The sequence below is a fragment of the Choloepus didactylus genome, chromosome 2 (genome assembly GCF_015220235.1).
Source record: "Choloepus didactylus isolate mChoDid1 chromosome 2, mChoDid1.pri, whole genome shotgun sequence".
Lineage (NCBI taxonomy): Eukaryota > Metazoa > Chordata > Mammalia > Pilosa > Megalonychidae > Choloepus > Choloepus didactylus.
The window spans coordinates 66,934,184-66,952,918 of record NC_051308.1 but is presented as its reverse complement, the minus strand read 5'-3'; the positions used below and the strand labels follow the sequence as shown (position 1 = coordinate 66,952,918).

Sequence of the window (18,735 nt, the reverse complement as noted above, 5' to 3'; positions counted from 1 at the left end):
GATTGGATTATTTTAGTGGTGTCTACCCCTGCCCAGCAGATGTTGCTCCTCAGGGAGGCTCAACTTCGGGTGTGCCCACAGTCACCCTGTGATGACAGTGGGTGTTGCAGAACTCTTGTCCTCTCTCTCTGACCACATACAGCTATTCTCCACTAATTGCTGGCTAATGGCTGTATTGTTTTCAACAGTGTCCTTTGTTGTTAATTGGTCTACAGATGGATCCAATCAAATCCTGGCTCCTTTAATATTTATTCTGACCAGAAAGACAGACTCTTTTGATGGCTTTTTTTTCCTGGAAACTAGCTGGCTTATATTTAAACCTGTGTCTTCATAGGGATGGATTTCTCCATACTTTGTTGACTATCAAGTCAATTCCTTCGGGAAGAGATTAGAAGCCATTTGTTTTAAGTCCTCTTTTTCCCCTGTCATCCTCCCCCAGTAGCACCCACGCAAAAATATTTCCGATTCAGGGCTCTGGAGCTTAGGGGGATGGGTGGGTGGGGACTCAATGTCAAAAATCGCTCTGAATGACACCCCCACTTCAGTTGCTGCACACTCAGTGGGGGGCAGTCAGTAGACTGATGACATCTCAATTTGACTTTCTTGGCATGGAACTACCACCTCATGAATGGCAGCAGAAGAAAGGCACCCCCATCCTGACTGCGCTCTCCTGCAATTTAGCCTCAGCTGTAGGTAACTGAAAGCAATATGGGAAGTGCTGATGTCCTTGTCTTCCCAGCAAGAAAGCAGCATATACTATTTTGTGTCTCCTTTATTATTAGAGAGTTATTGTTAGAATACTAGGATGTAAACTAAAAATTAAGAAGATAACATTTTTTAGCTTACTTTAGATGTGAAAATATGTATCATTGAGGGATAAAATATGAGAAATAGGGCACATACATATCTGATATTTTTGATGCATTCATTTCATTAGAAAGCATTTCAGTTACTTAAGCATTCTACAAGCTAAAGGCCCCAGATCCTGATATCTAATAAAATCTCAAATAGACTCAAGCCAGTTTTAATGTGTTTGTGTGAAGATTCTTTTTCTGGAGAGAAATTAAATCTATCAAGTGCTTTAATCCCAAGAGATGATGCCACATGAAGCTGTCAAGGACTCTGTTATTTAAACAAATCATATGACTTTTTTCTGTAATATTTGGTCTTGCTTCTCTCTCATTTATTTTGCTTTATATTTCTGTGCCTCTTCTGGAAATCTAAAACTGACTTTGAATTATGTCAAAATAAATATTGGCCCATGCTAAATTTTCTGTTAATATTAAAAGATCTTCAACTTAATTTCCTAAAATGGTGTCATTATTTGAAAAACATTAGACCATTTTATTTGACAGCATTTAGGTTAAGTTCAAGCTGCTGTAAACATTAATTAGCTGAAGCTGAAAGAAGGCAAGATTAAATGCGAGAGTAAATAAATTTATGTAAAGGATCTTGCTTTTAAAGTCTTTTTGATCATGTTAATCATATATTGTTAACAAATTATATTTTCTTACCCAGAACAAATTTTTTTTTCCTCATGGACCTCAAAAAGAAAAAAAGAAAGTTTATTTTTATGCTCAAAATCCACATTATTTATTACAAGGATGTGTCAGCCACTGTGCTGGTTCAGATGTGTTATGTCCCACAAAACACCATGTTCTTTGATGCAATCTTGTGGGGGCAGACATATTAGTGTTAATTAGATTGGAATCCTTTGATTAAGTGTTTCCATGGAGATCTGACTCAATCAACTGTGAGTGAAATGTTTGATTGGATAATTTTCATGGAGGTGTTACCTCACTCATTCAGGGTGCATTTTAATTGGATCACTGGAGTCGTATAAAGGAATTCACAGACAGAAGGACCAGAGAGCAACTGAGAGTGACATTTTGAAGAGGAGATGCTGCTCAGAGAGGACAAAATGCCCCAAGAGCAGCATTTTGGAGAACACCATTTTGAAACACAACCTGGGAGCAAGCAGATGCCAGCCACGTGCCTTCCGAGCTGACGCTGGTTTTCCAGATGCCAGTGGCCATCTTTCAGTGAAGATACCCTATTGTTGATGCCTTACCTTGGACCTTTATGGCCTTAAGACTGTAACTGTGTAAGCAAATAAACCCCTTTATAAAAGTCAGTCAATTTCTGGTGTTTTGCAAAAGGGCGGCAGTAGCAAACCAGAACAGCCACTAATCTCCCTTACATAATTATCCTAGGAGCTAGGGGATGTACAACTTAGAACATGATCCTATGGCTTCTTTGAAGGGCTACTTATACTATTCAGAAGTACAAGAATAGCATAGGGGTCATAAGAGCAGAAAAATCACAAATGTAGATAAGCACTAACTGAATAATGCATATGTTGAAAGAGATGCATTTCAAATTGACTTCTTTTCATAATCTGGAACCTCTTTAGCTGTGATCTATAAATGGTAATGTGTAAGTAGTGCTATATTCAGTCCTAAAAGCAATTACTGTTATTTGCACTATTACTGAGTGAAGGGCATTGTGCAATGTAATTCTTGCAACCTTCATTTTTATGAAGTTCGGTTTTCTATATTCTGGCTTCCATTTATTTATTCATTCTTCCTTTATTTGTTTCTTTCTCTCATCCATTTAAAATTTTTTTTCATTCAACAAATATTAGTACTTCTTTTGTGGCAGAAAAAAAGTTAAAAACAACCATCCCTGCCCCTTGTGGAGATTATCTAGTATTTGTGGTGTGGACATGGGAGTGGTTAATGTTAAACAAAATAAATAGGTGTGCAGTTGAAAAATTAAGATAGTATGATATAGCATTTGTGATTAGATTCCCATTATTGCCTATAGAATTTTTCAGTGTTGCACCTGAGGTTGACTATATTGTTGATTATATTCATTATATTCAAGAAAGACATTACTAGACATATTTAGTTATATGAAAGAAATTATAAAATGAGAGATTATAATACACAGCAACATTTAATAAATATGTTAAAATAAATTTAACTTTAACATATATTAAAATTAATAAAATATATAGGAAAAGATTTAACCAAAAAGATATAGTAACTTTATTAAGTTAAATAAAAAAGCCCCACAAACAATAGATAAATGCAATAAACCTGTATAAATGATATGACATGAAGGTTATCATAGGTGAACAGTTTTCCAGTGACCCCTCTAACTGAAAGACTCTATAATAATTGCATATTTAAGCAGAACCCTGTCATTATTTATTGTGTCTACAGTTTTCTCCATCCTATCTACCTCAGAAGTATACACTTCCTGTTAAATTTTTTTTATGTCTGAATTTTATAACAGTGAAAACCCAAATTAAAAAGTGGAACAAAATCAAACAATACAAATAGAATAGATCTGAGAACTTTTAAATAATAGCATAAAAAAGGTTTGTTACTCAATAATTGACGACTACTTGGAAAAAAAAGGAGTTGTAACAAAATTATGCAAAGAATTTACAATAAACCCTAAAGTTCATGTACATATTTGAAATGGTTTTACTGGGGAAAACTGTGAAGTAGAGTAATAAAAGACTGTGCACAATCTTCCACATTCTCTTTTTTCTACAGTTTAGGTTAGCTTAGATAGCTTGCATGTACAATGTCCAATGTACAGTAGAGAAGGACCCCACCCCTATAATACTGCATATATTTTTAGGGAGGAAGAGTACAAGGAACATCTACGTAATCATTTGAAAACTGAAGCAGAGAAGTGGCCTTGTTAAAAACAGACTGGAGCCCAGTAGCAGGATCAAGTTAATTCATACCTGCTGAGCCAGTTCCCTGTTAAATTATCAAAAGCAGAGATGAAATGAGCCTCCAGGTCCATCTCTGGATTTGTCTCTTCTTGCTCAATTTATGTCAAATGCATTAAATACTTAAATGTAAACAAAACAAAGGAGCTGAAAAAGCATGGCTATTTATATGATCTTGAGGTGGGAAAGTATTTGTGAGAACATCACACCAGGCATAAAGTTAGGTGGAAAAGCAACTTTTAAGTCAATATATACTTCATTTGTTAAATGAAATATTGCTAAGTCACACTGAAATAATGTAATAATGTATCTTTGGGAAGGATCAGAGTTTATTTTTCTGGTCTTTTGCTCTATTTTCATAAATTTCCATAGTTATCATATATTTTTCTTGTAATAATGGAAAATAAAATAGACATTGTTTTCTGTATGTTTATTTTTAAGTATCATGTAAAAATTATTCATCCAGATTTTTTTTTAATTTTAAAGAGCAATTAATTCCTATGTCAAATATACTAAGTGTAATTTTAAACATTAAAACATTAAAGTGAACTTTATATTCCAAAAACAGCAATTGAAAAGCAAGAGAAAAATAGAAGTAGTATAAATTGGCATACTCAGTCTATTATTTTAGAATCTCCCCAGCACAAATTGGAATGATACTCCTTCCTTGTAAGATTGTCTGTCTTCCCACTCCAGCCATATGGGGAGCCATATGGTCGTAATTTCCTTTGAGTCTTGCTTAATTGTCACCATATCAGGAAAGATTTCCCTGATCACTCTACACTAAAAATCCCCTCTCTTTTTCAAACTGCATGCACTTTTCAGCTTCATTTGTCATTACAACACATCACAGCCTGGCATATTAATTTTATTTGTTTGTTGTCATTGTGCTACATTGGATTTTAAATGAAAGTGGCATTTGGTTATGCTTCATTAGCTGTTTTGTCCCTAATAAGTACAAAAATGCAGTGGGTGTGATAGGACCTCAAATAGTATTTTTGGAATGACTAAATGAATGTATAAATATGTAAAGTGTATACCCGTTGATCAGAGTTTAGTTTTGGAGGGATCATATGAACCGGAGTACTTTGCAATGGTTTTGCTAGTCTTGTGATGGCAACAGTGTGAGATGCAAAACTACTTGCCATTGGCAGCTTTCTTTCGAATAATATGGTAAAGGTTGGTCTAAAATAATGAGGCTTACAACCAGATAAACAAATACGAGATGTTAAAAAAAAAATAAAATCCAAGCAAGAATTGAGTTTCTGCTTCTAATCATACTTCAATCTTAGCTGCAAGTGCTCTTGTCTTACCATGGCTTATTTTTATTATCAATATATTTTCTTTTGCCTACACTTAGCATATTTGGATTTCTGTCACATTCAACTGTTAGAATCTTGACTGATTCTATTAGAATTATAGAATATGCTATAACTGCAAAACTATAAAGTTTTAAATAATTCTTAGTAAGATTTGAAAAGTAAAAATTAAAATTGTATAAAATTCATAACTAATGACACCTTCTGGAATGAAGTAATGAAGGTAAAATACTGAATTTGTAAGAGATGCAATTGTCATTATACTATGGAGTTTGATTCTAATTTAAACTTGCATCTCCTCACTATTAATGAGACTATAACCCAAAACAATTGTGACTAAGATACTGGTAAATATCCTAATCTCTTCTAAATTAGATTCATGTAAAGTCCATAGGAATAGTGAAGAAAATGTTTATTGTTGTTCTATAGTTTTTCAGTGTACTTACTCAAATACAGTAGATAATTATTGAATCCTTATGTTTTAGTTTCCTTGTTGCTGAAACCAAAATGCAATGGGTTGGCTTAACAACAGGAATTTATGGGCTCATGGTTTCAGAGACTAGAAGGTTTGTTTTCTGCTGGGGTCAGTATCGTCTGGCTGGCTAGCAATCTTTCATGCTCCTTGGCTTTCCTGTCACATGGCAGTGCCCAAGGTGGTGTCTTATGCTTTCTCCCCAAGTTCTGTTGATTTCCAACTTCTGGCTGCTCCTCATGGCTCCCCTCTCTGTGGCCTTCTCAATAAGGCCTCCAGTAATAGGATTAAGATATATCCTAATTCAGTTGGGCCACACCTTAACAGAAGTAACCTCATCAAAATATCCTATTTACAATGGGTTCCCACCCACAGGAAGAGATTAAAATTAAGAACATGTTTTTCTGGGATATGTAACTCCAAGCTACCACACCTTATTATATATTTTATTTAGAAAAATTTCTTCCTTTCATTTCTTTTGCAAAACATCATTCAGTCACTAGATTTATTGTTTAGAAGAAATGTATGTATGATGTTGCTCCTCTCTCTCTCTCTCTCTCTCTCTCTCCCCCGTTCCCCCTCCCCCTCTCTCTTTCTCTGTCCCTATCTCTCTAATTCAATATCTAATCTGTACATGGGAATACTGAGAGTGTGTGCTTTCTCCTCCGGCTGTAGAATGAAGAATATTTTATATCTGTTTTGATGGATAAAGTTTTCCTTATAAAATCATAAATGAAAATAGTTCATTCGTTGATCAGCCCCAAGATAATTTGTGGTGTCATTCAACCATTAAACATCCCAATTATCAGCTATAAATCCAGGGATTTCATGATTACACATTTAATGTTAACTATAATTTATTCATCAAGACATCTTGCATAATTAAGCTCATAATCTTTCTATTCACAGGTATTTGTTTCTTCTTTGTAACCCAGAACTCATATAGAGAATGGCACACAGATGACATTCTGGAAATATTTATGTCATGAATATTTTGGGGCTGAATTTGTTATCATTATGACACTAGATTTTTAAAAAATTATTTTTATTTACACACTCCATATCCAAAAAACTTACCTCTTCTTCTGGTAACCACTAAGCTACTCTCTGTCTCTGTGGATTTACTATTTCTAGAAATTCCTTACAAGTGATAACATACAATATTTGCCCTTATGTGCCTTTCTTATCCACTGAACATGTTTTCTTCCATATAACAGTATGTCTCAGAACGTCATTCTGTCTTATGGCCAAATAATATTCCATCTTGTATATTTACCATTTTACTTATCAATTAATTTGTTGATAGGCACTTGGGTTGTTTCCACCTTTTGGCTATTTTGAATAATGCTGCTGTGAATATTGCTGTACAAGTATCTGTTTGAGACCCTGTTTTCACTTTCTTTAGGTATATACCTAGAAGTGGAATTACCAGTCCATATGGTAATTCTATTTTTAACTTTTTGAGGGACCATCTTATTGCTTTTCAGTGTCTGCACCATTTTACATTCCTACCTACAATGCATTAGAGTTCCAGTTGCTCCACATCACCTCCAAAACTTATTTTCCAATTTTTAATAATAGCCATCTTTTGTGGGAAGTGGTATCTCATTGTGGTTCTGATTTACATTTCCCTAGTGGATAATGATATTGAGCTTCTTTTCATGTGCTTATTGGCCCTCTGTATATCTTTGGGAAAAAATGTTTAATCAAGTTCTTTGCCCATTTCCTAATTGGGTTGTTTGTCTTTTTGTACATGCCTTGTAAAAGTACTTTATATATTTTAGATATCAAGCCCTTATCTGATACATGGTTTGCAACTATTTTCTCCCATTCTGTATGTTATATTTTCACTTTTGTGATCATGTCCTTTGCTGTACAAAAGTTTTAATTTTGATGAAGTCAAATGCATCTATTCTTTCTTTTGTTGTTCTTGCTTTTGCTGTCATGTATAAGAATCCATAACTGAATTCCAGGTTATGAAGATTTACCTCTATGTTATTTTGAAAGATTTTTATAGTTTCAGCACTTATATTTAGGTCTGTGATCCATGTTGAGCTGATTTTTGTACATAGAGTGAGGTAGGTATCTAAACTTCATTCTTTTGCATATGGATATCCAGTTTCTCCAAGACTATTTGCTGAAGAGGTTGTTCATTCCCCTTTGCATGTACTTAACACTCTTGTTCAAAATCAAAGGCCATTGATGCATGGGTCTATTTGTGGAGTATTGAATCACTTCCTTTGGCCTATATGTCTATCTTTATGCCAGTACCACAAAGTTTTGGTTACTGTGATTTTGTAGTACAATTTAAAATCAGAAAGTATGAGTCCTCTAACTTTATTCTTCTTTTTAAAAATTGTTTTGGCTACTATGAATTTGAGAATCAGCTTTTCCATTTCTCCAAAAAAGCATCTTTTTTCACACAAATTCACTGTCTGTGGTAAAACAAATCTGCTGGCTTCCGGTGGTGCTTTTCTTTTCTCCTGTCAGAACAGGGTCAGATTTCTGTGCAGGGCATGTAGGCCAGCTCCTGTGGTCCTAAGAAATGGTCTGAAGCATCTTTTTTAGTGTTTCAATTCCTTTGCACCTTCCAGTCTGTCCAGCAGATGGCACTGTTTGGTACCTTAATCATCTTCAGAAGCTGCTTTGTCTCTAAGCACAAGATGCATCTGCACAGTTGATCTGAAACTGTGAGATTCCCATGCCCTCAGTTTGCCAGCCAAAATCTGGCTCACTGTAACAGAATATTCTCAGCTGATCCAGTACTCCAGCCATCCCATAGGCAAGGAAATGTCCACTGGCTGCTGCTTCCCTCAAGGATGGGGGAGGGCTTTCAGACCCATGGCTAGAAACACAGTTTGTGCTCACATTTTCTCTGACTCTTTGTCCCTCACTGATCTGGGCCTTGAAATGTCATCCCCTGTCCTCTGGGTCTTCAAATGGTGGGGGTATGTCTCAATGCTCTAAGAGATTTTATAGTCCCATCCACTGATTCTGTGCCTTTGGCATTTGCAGGGTCCTTTTCCAGTCTACATCCTCTTCCAGAGTTCTGAACAATTCAGACTTGTCCTTTTTTGTTTTTGTATCTCTGGAGAGAAGTTTTCAGTAGTTGTTTATGTCACCATGTTGATGACATCACCCCCTCTAGTGTATTTTTAATCTCTACTATTGTGCCTTTCATCCCTGTAATTTCTGTTATACTTCTTTTAAAGCTTTTCTTTTTGTTCATACATTGTCTTCTTAATAGCCTTCAGCTCTGCATCTAACATTTATTAGATACATCTAACATTTATGGATAGTTTGTTTCTATCCATATTTTCCTTCATCTTCTTTAATTGATTAGGACATTTGTTTGAACTTTGTTGATTTGTTGCTCCAAAGTCTGTGTCTCTTATTAAGTATTAATTTGTTCCTTGGATTCATTCATACCTTCCCATTTGGATGTATTGCATGTAATATTTTAGCTGATGCCTATGTATATGATTATTTTGATGTGCTAATTCTGAAGGTAAGTTTCTCCCTTTTGCTTAGGTATTTATTGTTGATGTGTTATGTTTAAGGCTCCTCTTTGATTCTTAGTCCAACTAGACCTTTAGAGTAGCCTGTTTTCTGTTCAGATTTTCTCAGGTCTTCTGCACTTGATTTTTGCCCTGGGTATGTTACAAGTTTTAAGATTGCCCTTTTATGTGCAATTGTTCAACCTCCAGGAGAAAAAGGTTCCTTTCATCTGCTCTTTCTCTGGTAACATTGATCTGTTCTTTTGAATTTTCTCCCCAGCTCTTATTATTTGTTTAACTTCTCTCCCTCACTCAGTGCCCTGTTTTTATTAAATTTTCTAGTTCTTGGATCCATCCTACTTTACAGAAGTTCAGTTTCCCCTCCCACCTTTTTCTTTTCTGTGAGAATTTTCTGCCTCCAGATACTTCCCTGTTAGGGTATTCCACCCCAGAGAGCCAAAGTAGGTCAATGCAAAAATGTCCATACTTTGTTTAGGTGTTCTAGCCATCAGAGACTGGACTGAGTGCCTGAACCTCTTGGCAACAGTTCTGCATTGGTCTCTTTAATTTCCTGGGGGCCTTTTGTCTATGTTTGTGCCAGTCAGCTGCTTGTGTTGTACCTTGGGTGTATGAAGACATGGGTCCCTGTGCCTGGATATGTGCAAGGCTCTAACTCACTGCCATGAGTGACTTTATGGTCTGCGCCCATGGCAGGAGGACTTCATCTGTGTTCTGCCTCTGTGTGACTCAAGCAACATGGGACTGAGTGAGGGTGAGGGGTCTGGACTGGTGGGTCCAGGTTAGGAATCTCCTACCTTTCTTGGTGTTATTTTTTTTCTTTTTCTTTGATTCAGTGTTTGTGTAGTCCTTCCCCAGTCTCTATTGCCCTCCAGAGTTCCAAGCAAGTGGGGTCTCTTTTATCAGTTGTTTCTGAGGGAAGATTTTTCCAGGGATGTCTTACATTGCCATGTTGATGACATCATTCTGGTCAGTCTATGTCACTTTGATGTGAGCAATATTTCTCTGCTTCTTGGATCCAACAGAGTTCTGTTCCTCATTCTTCCTTGGAGTACTTCTCTTCCTACTCAATTGCACTTTCCCTGTCTTCACTTCTCAAATCTAGTTTTCTTGATATTACTAAAAGCCATTGCAACTTGTTTTTTATTATTGTTTTCATTGTATACCTTTACTGTTGTTTCCCAATAACTTATCGGTTATTGTACATAAAGCGGGTTTTGTGTAAATATCATATACTAGCTTCTTGCATTTTTATTCAATCTTACAACTTATGTCTTCTAATTATATTCACATTTAATGCAATTATAAATATGCTTGAATTTAAATGTATCATATTGGTGTTAGTATCCCATTTGTCCTTTTGTTTTTTGCTGACATCTTTACTCTTCCTGTATTCTTTTAGATTAAGTATTATTGTTCTATCTCTACTGTTGGTTCATTAATTAAATCTCTTTTTAAAATGGTTACTTACATAGATAGCAGTATAATTTCAAATAATATTTCCTTTTATTTATAATATAAGAAATGAGTATTTTAACTTAATTTTCCAACCTGCTATCATTCATGGTGTTATTTTCATACATTCTTCTTTACATATAATATGACCTCATGCAATATACTGTTACAATTCACTATTTCTTCAAGCCATTTTCAGCTCTTTTCTTCCTTTTACTGCTTCTGGCACTCTATGCGTACATACATTGAAGTTCTTGGTATTTTTTTCACATTGCTGTTCCCTCTTCTTCAATTCATTTCTCTCTTTTTTATCCCCAATGGTGTGGTTTCTATTGATAAATCTATCTCTTTACTGATTTTCACCTCAGATATTTACAATCTGCTGTTGCATTTTATTTATGTTTTCATTTTTATTATTTAATTCTTTTGCTATATAATTTCTGCTTTTCACTATGTTGATAGTTGCTTTTGTTTTTTCATGAAAACTAATTTTTATTTAAACTTTGATCACATTAATAAAGCTGCTTAGAAATCTTTGCTCACTACATCCAACATTCCATACTATTAAGAGTCAGTGTCTATTGATTACATTTTCCCCTTTTGAATAGTTTTCACTTTTCTGATTCCTGGTATGTTTATTATTTTTGTTGTTGTTGATAACAAACACTGTACAATATGAGCAACACCCAAATCTTTTATGATCTTTTATGTTCTTATTATTGTTTGTTGCTGTTGTTTGCTCTTTTATTAAACAGTTAACTTACTGGTCTAACAGCTGATATGTTCCTCTCAATAGTATGCCAGAGTTGATGTCTCTGTTCTGTTATTACAGTTTCCAGATACTGTCATTTTAATTTTTTTTAAGTCTGGGACCCCAGGTGTCTGAGCAAAGCCCATATAATTTGGCACTTGGTTAAGATTTTTGACAAAGACTACATTCAGATTTCAAGGCTCATTTTCTCTGTGTTCCTTCTCTCTAGAGATTTCTCCCCACCCCCTCCATAATTTCCAGCCCTTGTAGTCAACCTCAGGCTCTTATCCTCTGATTTTTCAAGCATGTGTCATTTCAAGTTTCTGCTAAGAGAGCTGCACATGGATGGGAAATGCACCCATTTAATAAAAGTGTCAACATACAGACATCACTTGGTGATGTTTTATATTTTGTCTTTGGTGTGTGAATACTTTTTCTTTGGGTGCCCTGGTGTCTTTTCCACTGTTTTGTTGTGGAGCATGCAGCTAGGAAAACAGAGAGTTCATATTCAGATTTCGGGTTTCATTCTTTTTGTGACTTTCACTGCCAGAACTTTCCTTATTTTTCTAATTGGTGTTACTGTACTGAATTCTTTTCTATGGCACCCTGAGCCAATAAAGCCATGCTTTTTCACCTCTATTTTTCATCACAGTAGACTTTAATGTTGAGAGTACTCTCAGCCACTAGTTTTCAATTTTTATTCCTTTTACTTGCAGTTTTTCAAATGTAAACTCTCTTCTAGCTTCTTTCTCGGTTTGGATGCTTTCCAATAATTTTGATAGATTTTTAAAATGCTTTGTTCAGGTTTATAAGTTTACCTGTGGGACAGTTTGCATAATCATGTCACTCCACCACCATTAGTGGGAGTCAATCAACTCTGTCATGCTACTGAAAAAAAAGGATAATCATGAAGAGTCTTCACTGATATTATATATGCTATTATTATTCTTGATATAATGTATTCAATAGTTTATTGCATTACTTGTTTTGACTATACAGGATATTTTATTAGCATTTATTCAATCATTTTATGCCTGCTTATTTACCTCCTGAGTATTATTACCACCAGAACTATTAACAGTCTTGTTGAAAATGTGAGAAAATAAATTGCATAATATAGGAAATCGCTTTAGTTATACAAGCTTCTACCGAAAATGTGAAAAATCTTTGGAGTAAGAAAGATTTTTCAACTTCTTAAGTACAGGACTTTGGAAATTACTTTATCTCTACTCCTAGTTTCCATTTACTTCAAGAATTGCAATATACATTTTTACAATGTTTGTCCGGCGCTGCCCCGCTCGGTCCCCGGTTCCCGGCCGGCGAGGGGAAACAGGGAAGGAGAGAGAGAGATGCAGACTGCGCGAACTAACCTGGTCATGAATCACGACTCGAACCACACGGCAGTTGTGAAAGCAAGCCCTTTACTACAGCTAGATGAACATTCTGTGTTACTGGTTCCCACACGGGGCACGGCGCCTCGTGGGAGAGCAGCCTCGATGTGGCCGTCAGGCACGGCTCCTTGTGGGCTGTCTCACCCTACCCCGTCCGGGTAAGACCTTTTATACACAATTAACAACCAATAAGCTTCTAGGCTAGTATCGCGTATACAGGATTTCGATTGGTAGGAGCGGGTGGCGGATACATGCGTCACTATGCGGAAACAGGATGCAGGCGCCATCTTGGCTCACTCGATGGGCGGGGGTAACTCTAGAGCAGGCTGCAGCGCATACGCTAGGCCCGATTCGGGAGGCGGCTTTCCACAAATGTTGATGTAATTGTCATAGATAATACCTATAAATGACAAAGTACAGATTCTATCTATAAATGATGGCTCCTATTATGATCTATGGAGTACTGTTTTTGAATATTTTCATTAAGAGGAAAAAGAGCATTTGGTGTCAAATATTGTTAATAGTGAGTATACATACTACTACAGGAAATTATTTTTATTGAAATCAAAGTAATCCTCCTTATTCCTTTGTTTATAATTCATTTTATTTTTCTCAATTTATAGCTCTCCTTAAATAACCTGATAAACCTACCTAGATTTTTAGGTCTATTTCAAGATCAGCCTTGATACATTTGTGGCTGTGATCTGTCCTATCATGTACTCCACTGACAACCGATTGAGATGCATGAAGTAAGCCCCACGCATAATCAGAATAGCCCAGCTCTGCTGTAGACTCTGAGTCCAATAAACGATCGTGGTGTTAAGCCACTATGTTTTGAGACAGTTGCAATGGACTGATAGCTAGCTGATATCTGGAGACAGCACAGGGCCATGTGTTGGACTTGAGATTGGGAGTCATTATTAGGGGAAGCACCAACCCCACTTCAGTAAAGATAAGGGATTAGGTTCAACACAACCGTGACATAGAATCTTTGCCTGCAGCCAAGTTCTGACATTTCAGCATGCATTGTTGAGAGTGTACCAACCCACACCCTTGAGTGATCAGCAGCTTGGGTTCAAGTTTCACAGTTGCATTTATATAATAGGGTTAAACAGAAGCTTATGGTATGATCTAATATCAATATTATTATTAATATTGAAATGACTGGACTAATTTTATGATCTTTAGCGTGTCATTTTATTTATTAAGGAATTCTTTAAAACTTAACAAAGCATTAGAGATCTATGGGAATTTTTAGTGATATAGAGAGTAGTGACTAGCTTTTTCCTTCAAGTTTTCAAACTTACTGAAATAGATGAGAAAATAATAAAGACAATCAAGAGGCATCAAAAATGAAGTTTCAGCAAAAACCAAGGTCAGTAAGGACTGCAATTTTGACTCAATATTTTCCACCTCAATATATGATCTTTAATCACTTGATCACTTGTCAGGAATATTAAATGTCAGGTGTTATGGGGGTTAAAAAATAGATTACTTATGAGAGAATATCGGATGACATGCCTAGAAAGCAAATCCACAAGTACATGCTTTAACTTTATAGACAAAATTGTCTCCATGATTTAACATGGGTAATTTTACTAAATCCCTGGAGGAATTCATATATTTATTCATATATATTCATATTTATAAATATATGTGTGTGTGTGTGTGTGTAATGTACAAGAGGAAAACCAAACAGAATCACAGAAAGAAAAGGAAATTAGGGTAGAGAAAAGTGTGTGTAGAGAAAAGAGAAGGGTGGGGTGAGAAGGGCAGAGAGGTATTATAAAACCAAAAATAACTATATTTTGTGGAGATAAAGTTGGAGTCATGTATTCATGCAATTGTGGTGACTAGGTTTAGGGACAGTTTGTAGATGTCACTTTAGCAGCAAATTAGTTGCAAATTCAAAATAAGACACAGTAAAAGCAGCTTATACATAAAAGAGTATATATTTTATGTTTTTAGCATACAGAAGTGTTTTAGAGAATCTATAATTTTTTGAAATGCTCTTATTGTTAATCAGTTAAACTTTTAAAGTCTGTTTCCTTTCAACTTTATTGAAAATGTAAAGCTAACTTTTTAAAGGAAGAAGTAATTTTGTAATTAAATTTATAATTTTAATTAGATGATGTATTTTTAAAAGAACTAGAATCCTGTTCATGCAATTGCTTTGCAATAAAATAATTTTTTTCCATCAGGAATGATGTATAGTGTATTTCAGAAATGACACTGCTTTCCCAAGAAATTGGTTTATACCAATAACAGAAGGTTTCATTGAGAATCAAAACATACGTTTCTCTGAAAATTGTTTTTATAGAGAGAATAGAAAAGTGTCTTAGTAAAAGCTGATGATTCACTGACTATAGTAATTACATTACTTCAAGTGACATGTTAGCATTAAAAATATGCTCTATTACCTGATAATGAACAATTTTCATTTTATTTCATTGTCACGACTAGACTTTTTGTAAATTAGAGGATGTCATGCAGGAACTGCTGAATTTGCAGATGTTAAGAAAATGTGTAAATTCACAGTAAGCATTTTCATCAAACTGAAAAAATGTGTTGTATATTTCCTGTGCAATATAGAACAGGATTCTCCTCTATTACAGGATCAAAACTGTACTGAACATTTTATTTCATTAACATCCTTTACTGACATTTCTGCATCTCACCATAAATTTTGTAAGTCAAATAAAATATGAGTAATTAAAATTAAAGATCAAGTTTGAATCAATGCCTAGCACACTGCCTAATCAGTACTGGTAGGCTTTTGATAAATGTTGGATACTTACTGAAACATCTGAATTACAATTCCATTCTTTTTCAGGTTATAGGGACTACATATTTCAATCTTTATGTTTGACTCTAGAAAGTAGTGCCTTAATCAGAGATGTGGAATTTCAATTCTTTCTTTTAATCTTCAAAATATATATTCTATGAAAGCAGAGAAAAATAAGCAAAAATAAATTTGCTTTTGGCATATGTTATAAATAACATAATCACATGTTATTTCATTTCTTTTTTTTTTGAGAAACAGTTTTTTTTTTGGGGGGGTGTTTGTTTTTTAATCCTTTATTTACAGACAAGGCTTAAACCAGTTAAAACATTTGCTCAGAAAGATTTACTCAGATATTTTGAGGGATTTGAATCAATATTTTATAATTCTGGCATTATCCTTAAAAAAGAAATTGGATATATAAGAATTGTAGGAAGAGTATATCTAATGCCTTTAGCCTGCAGCACAAAGAAAGATATTTAACTAAATTATAGTTAAAAATTTAAGAAACTCTAGAAAGTCCTAAGAGTATGTGTGGTGGATTGAATTGTGTAATCCAGCTTGGAATGTTCTTATTCTTGGTCCTATTCTGGTGGATGGGGACCAGTTGTAAATAAGATCTCTTCAAGATGTTACTTCAGTTAAGATGTGGCCCAACTGAATCAGATTTGGTTTTATTGGGATTACTGAAATCCTTTATAAGCAGAGTGAAAGTCAGATGGAAAAGGAAGTCAGGAGGAACACCAAGAAGCTGGAAGTCAACAGCCTGGGAGAGAAAGGAGAAGACATCACATGCATTGCCACCTGATGAAAATGACAAGGAACCCCAAAGATTGCCAGAGGATACTAGACCCCAGAAGTAAGCAAGCTTTCTAGTCTCTGAAATGCTGAGCCCATACTGCAGAGCCTTCCTGCAGAGGGCCAAAGTCTCTACCGTGGGATAGTAGAAGCCAGTGGGAAGTTTGGAGGCCGGCTCCAGACTGCTGTGGAGGAGGGAACATGTCTGGCAGAATCGACCTCCTGGAAGCCCCAAGTGGCTGAGTGGTCTGCAGGGCTGGGGGCACAGGCATGAGGCCAGCTGCGGGTTCCTGTCCAACCTGCAGAGGGCACCCTCCTCCGAGTACTGACTCATTGTCCAGGCTGTGTGGGGCTGTGGCCAGGGCCATGATCACACCATGGACACCGTGGGGCCCTACTGCTGGACAGCATGCTGGAGGTCAAGTGGGAGTGGGACCAGGGGACAGTCCTGCAGCTCCCCCAGAAGAGGGGGACCCTACTCTGCTGGGGCCTCCCACAGGATACACCAGGCAGAGGGATACAGATGGGGTGAAGACCCAGAGGCTGCCTGGTCCAGACACAGCCCAGCCTCCCTTGGATGGCAGTCCTGTGGAGTCTGCACAGAGCCCTCCACCGCAGCCAAGCTCGCCCCCAGCGGAGCCCCAGAACACATGACTGAGAAGCAGCTTCACTCTTCAACCTGGGATGATCCGATAAAAGATGAGTTCAGTGACCTTGCTGCGGGAGACTTCTTGAGTGAAAACGAAAACGACAGGAAGCAAAACATCCAGTCATTTGACCAGTCCTTTGAGTTTCACCCTGGAAAGACGATCTCTAGCGAGAAGAGTGAAAGCAAAGAAGCCAAGAAGTCTGAAGAAACAAAAATTTGCAAGAAATCTGGCCCAAGCCTGCCTGGATAAAGAAGCTCCTGCGTGAGAGGGAGGAGCTGCCCACCATCTTAAAGTGTCCTTACCAAGACTGCACGGCCTGTACAGCGGGGCTGAAGGCCTGGAAAAGCACATGAAGGAGCACCAAGAGGAGGAACATCGCGAAGCGTTCTGCAAGGGAACCTTCCCCACCCCGGCTGCAACCAGGTGTTCGTGATCCACGGCTACCTGCAGCGCCATGCCAAGATCAGCCATCCAGAGGTGCACAGTTACATCCGTGATGTGTGTGAGCAGACCTTCAAGCTGCGGAAGCACCTTCTTGTCCACCCGATATGCCACTCAGGTGTCAAGCCCCCTTACGGTAAGAACTGCGGCTTCCAGAACTGACAGCGGGCGTCCCTCAAGTGCCACATGACAAAGCACCAGGCAGAGACACAGGTGGACTTCACCCGCAACCAGTGCGGCCAGCAGTTGGAGGAAGTCCACATGCCCCTGGTGCATCTGACGATGCAGGTGCAGGACAGAGGCAAACCCCTGGAGACGGAGACACCTGCCGTGCTGCCGAGCCCCTGCGGAATGTGAAGCGCAAGCCCACCTGAGCCTGAAAGGTGGGACAGGACGTCAAGCAGTCCAAAGATACCAGGTATTCAAATATTGTTTATAGACAGGTTTAACAGTCCCTCCTACCAGGACTGGCTGGTCTGAGAATTAGAGGTGAGCAGAGGTGGACTCACCTGGCTGCACAGTCCTCAAAGCCTTTCAGAGTCAGGCCTCCTCCGCGACACCAGCAATTTATTTTCCTAGGTGGAGTGACTTGGAGCCAGATTCAGATTTTAAGTAAATGATTTATCCTCCCTCCTAAGCAATCAAGGATATTTGTAGTTGACTTTTTAAGTGTAAGGAGCTCCATGGTTATGCTTGTAATAAATTATTTACAAAATAAAAAAAAAAAAAATAAGCCAACCCCATTGTACAATATTTGTTTAGCAGCCAGGAAACTAAAACATGATAAGCTTTCAAATTGATTTATAAATAATTATGTGTTTCTTTAATGCTTGTTGTTATATCCATTATTACAGATGCATTTTGTTCTTCAGTCTCTTTTGAAAGTGCCAATTTTCTCAAATAACCTCCCTTGCTTCTCTTGTAAAAGAAAGGGTTTCTAGGTATATGAAGGGAGAAGTGTGTGAATTACATTTTCTTGTGACATTAGTGAAATGAAGAGGCTTAGATTCATGCTTGCCTTTGGGAGTGACTTCGGTGACATGCATTTATCTCTGGAATGATGTCCTTCATTCATTGGCTGTTAAATACCCAGGTTGTCTCTAAAGCTCATATACCTTACAGTTGAAGTGGCATGCTAGGCTGCATGCCAATTTTGAAAAAAAAATGGTCATTCTTCATCCTGCATTGACTGCAGCCCTCTTGATCTTTGCCACACCCTCTGTCCAGGTCAGCTCATTCTGCTGTGGGGAGCATCATGGCAAGAACATTGGCTCTCTTTAGAAGATAACCAGAAATAAGTTATATCAAAACAGAGAAAGAAACAGTATTTCAAATTCCATATTATCTCAGCACCTTGCAGAGAGTCTGGTTTTGCAAATATATGCTGAAGAAATGAATTTCATGTGGATC

General features: G+C 37.0%; 1 pseudogene; it reads left to right on the top strand.

The window, feature by feature from the left end:
• Positions 1–581: 581 nt before the first annotated feature.
• LOC119511845 lies at positions 582–17,682 on the top strand (annotated as a pseudogene).
• The last annotated feature ends 1,053 nt before the right edge of the window (positions 17,683–18,735 follow it).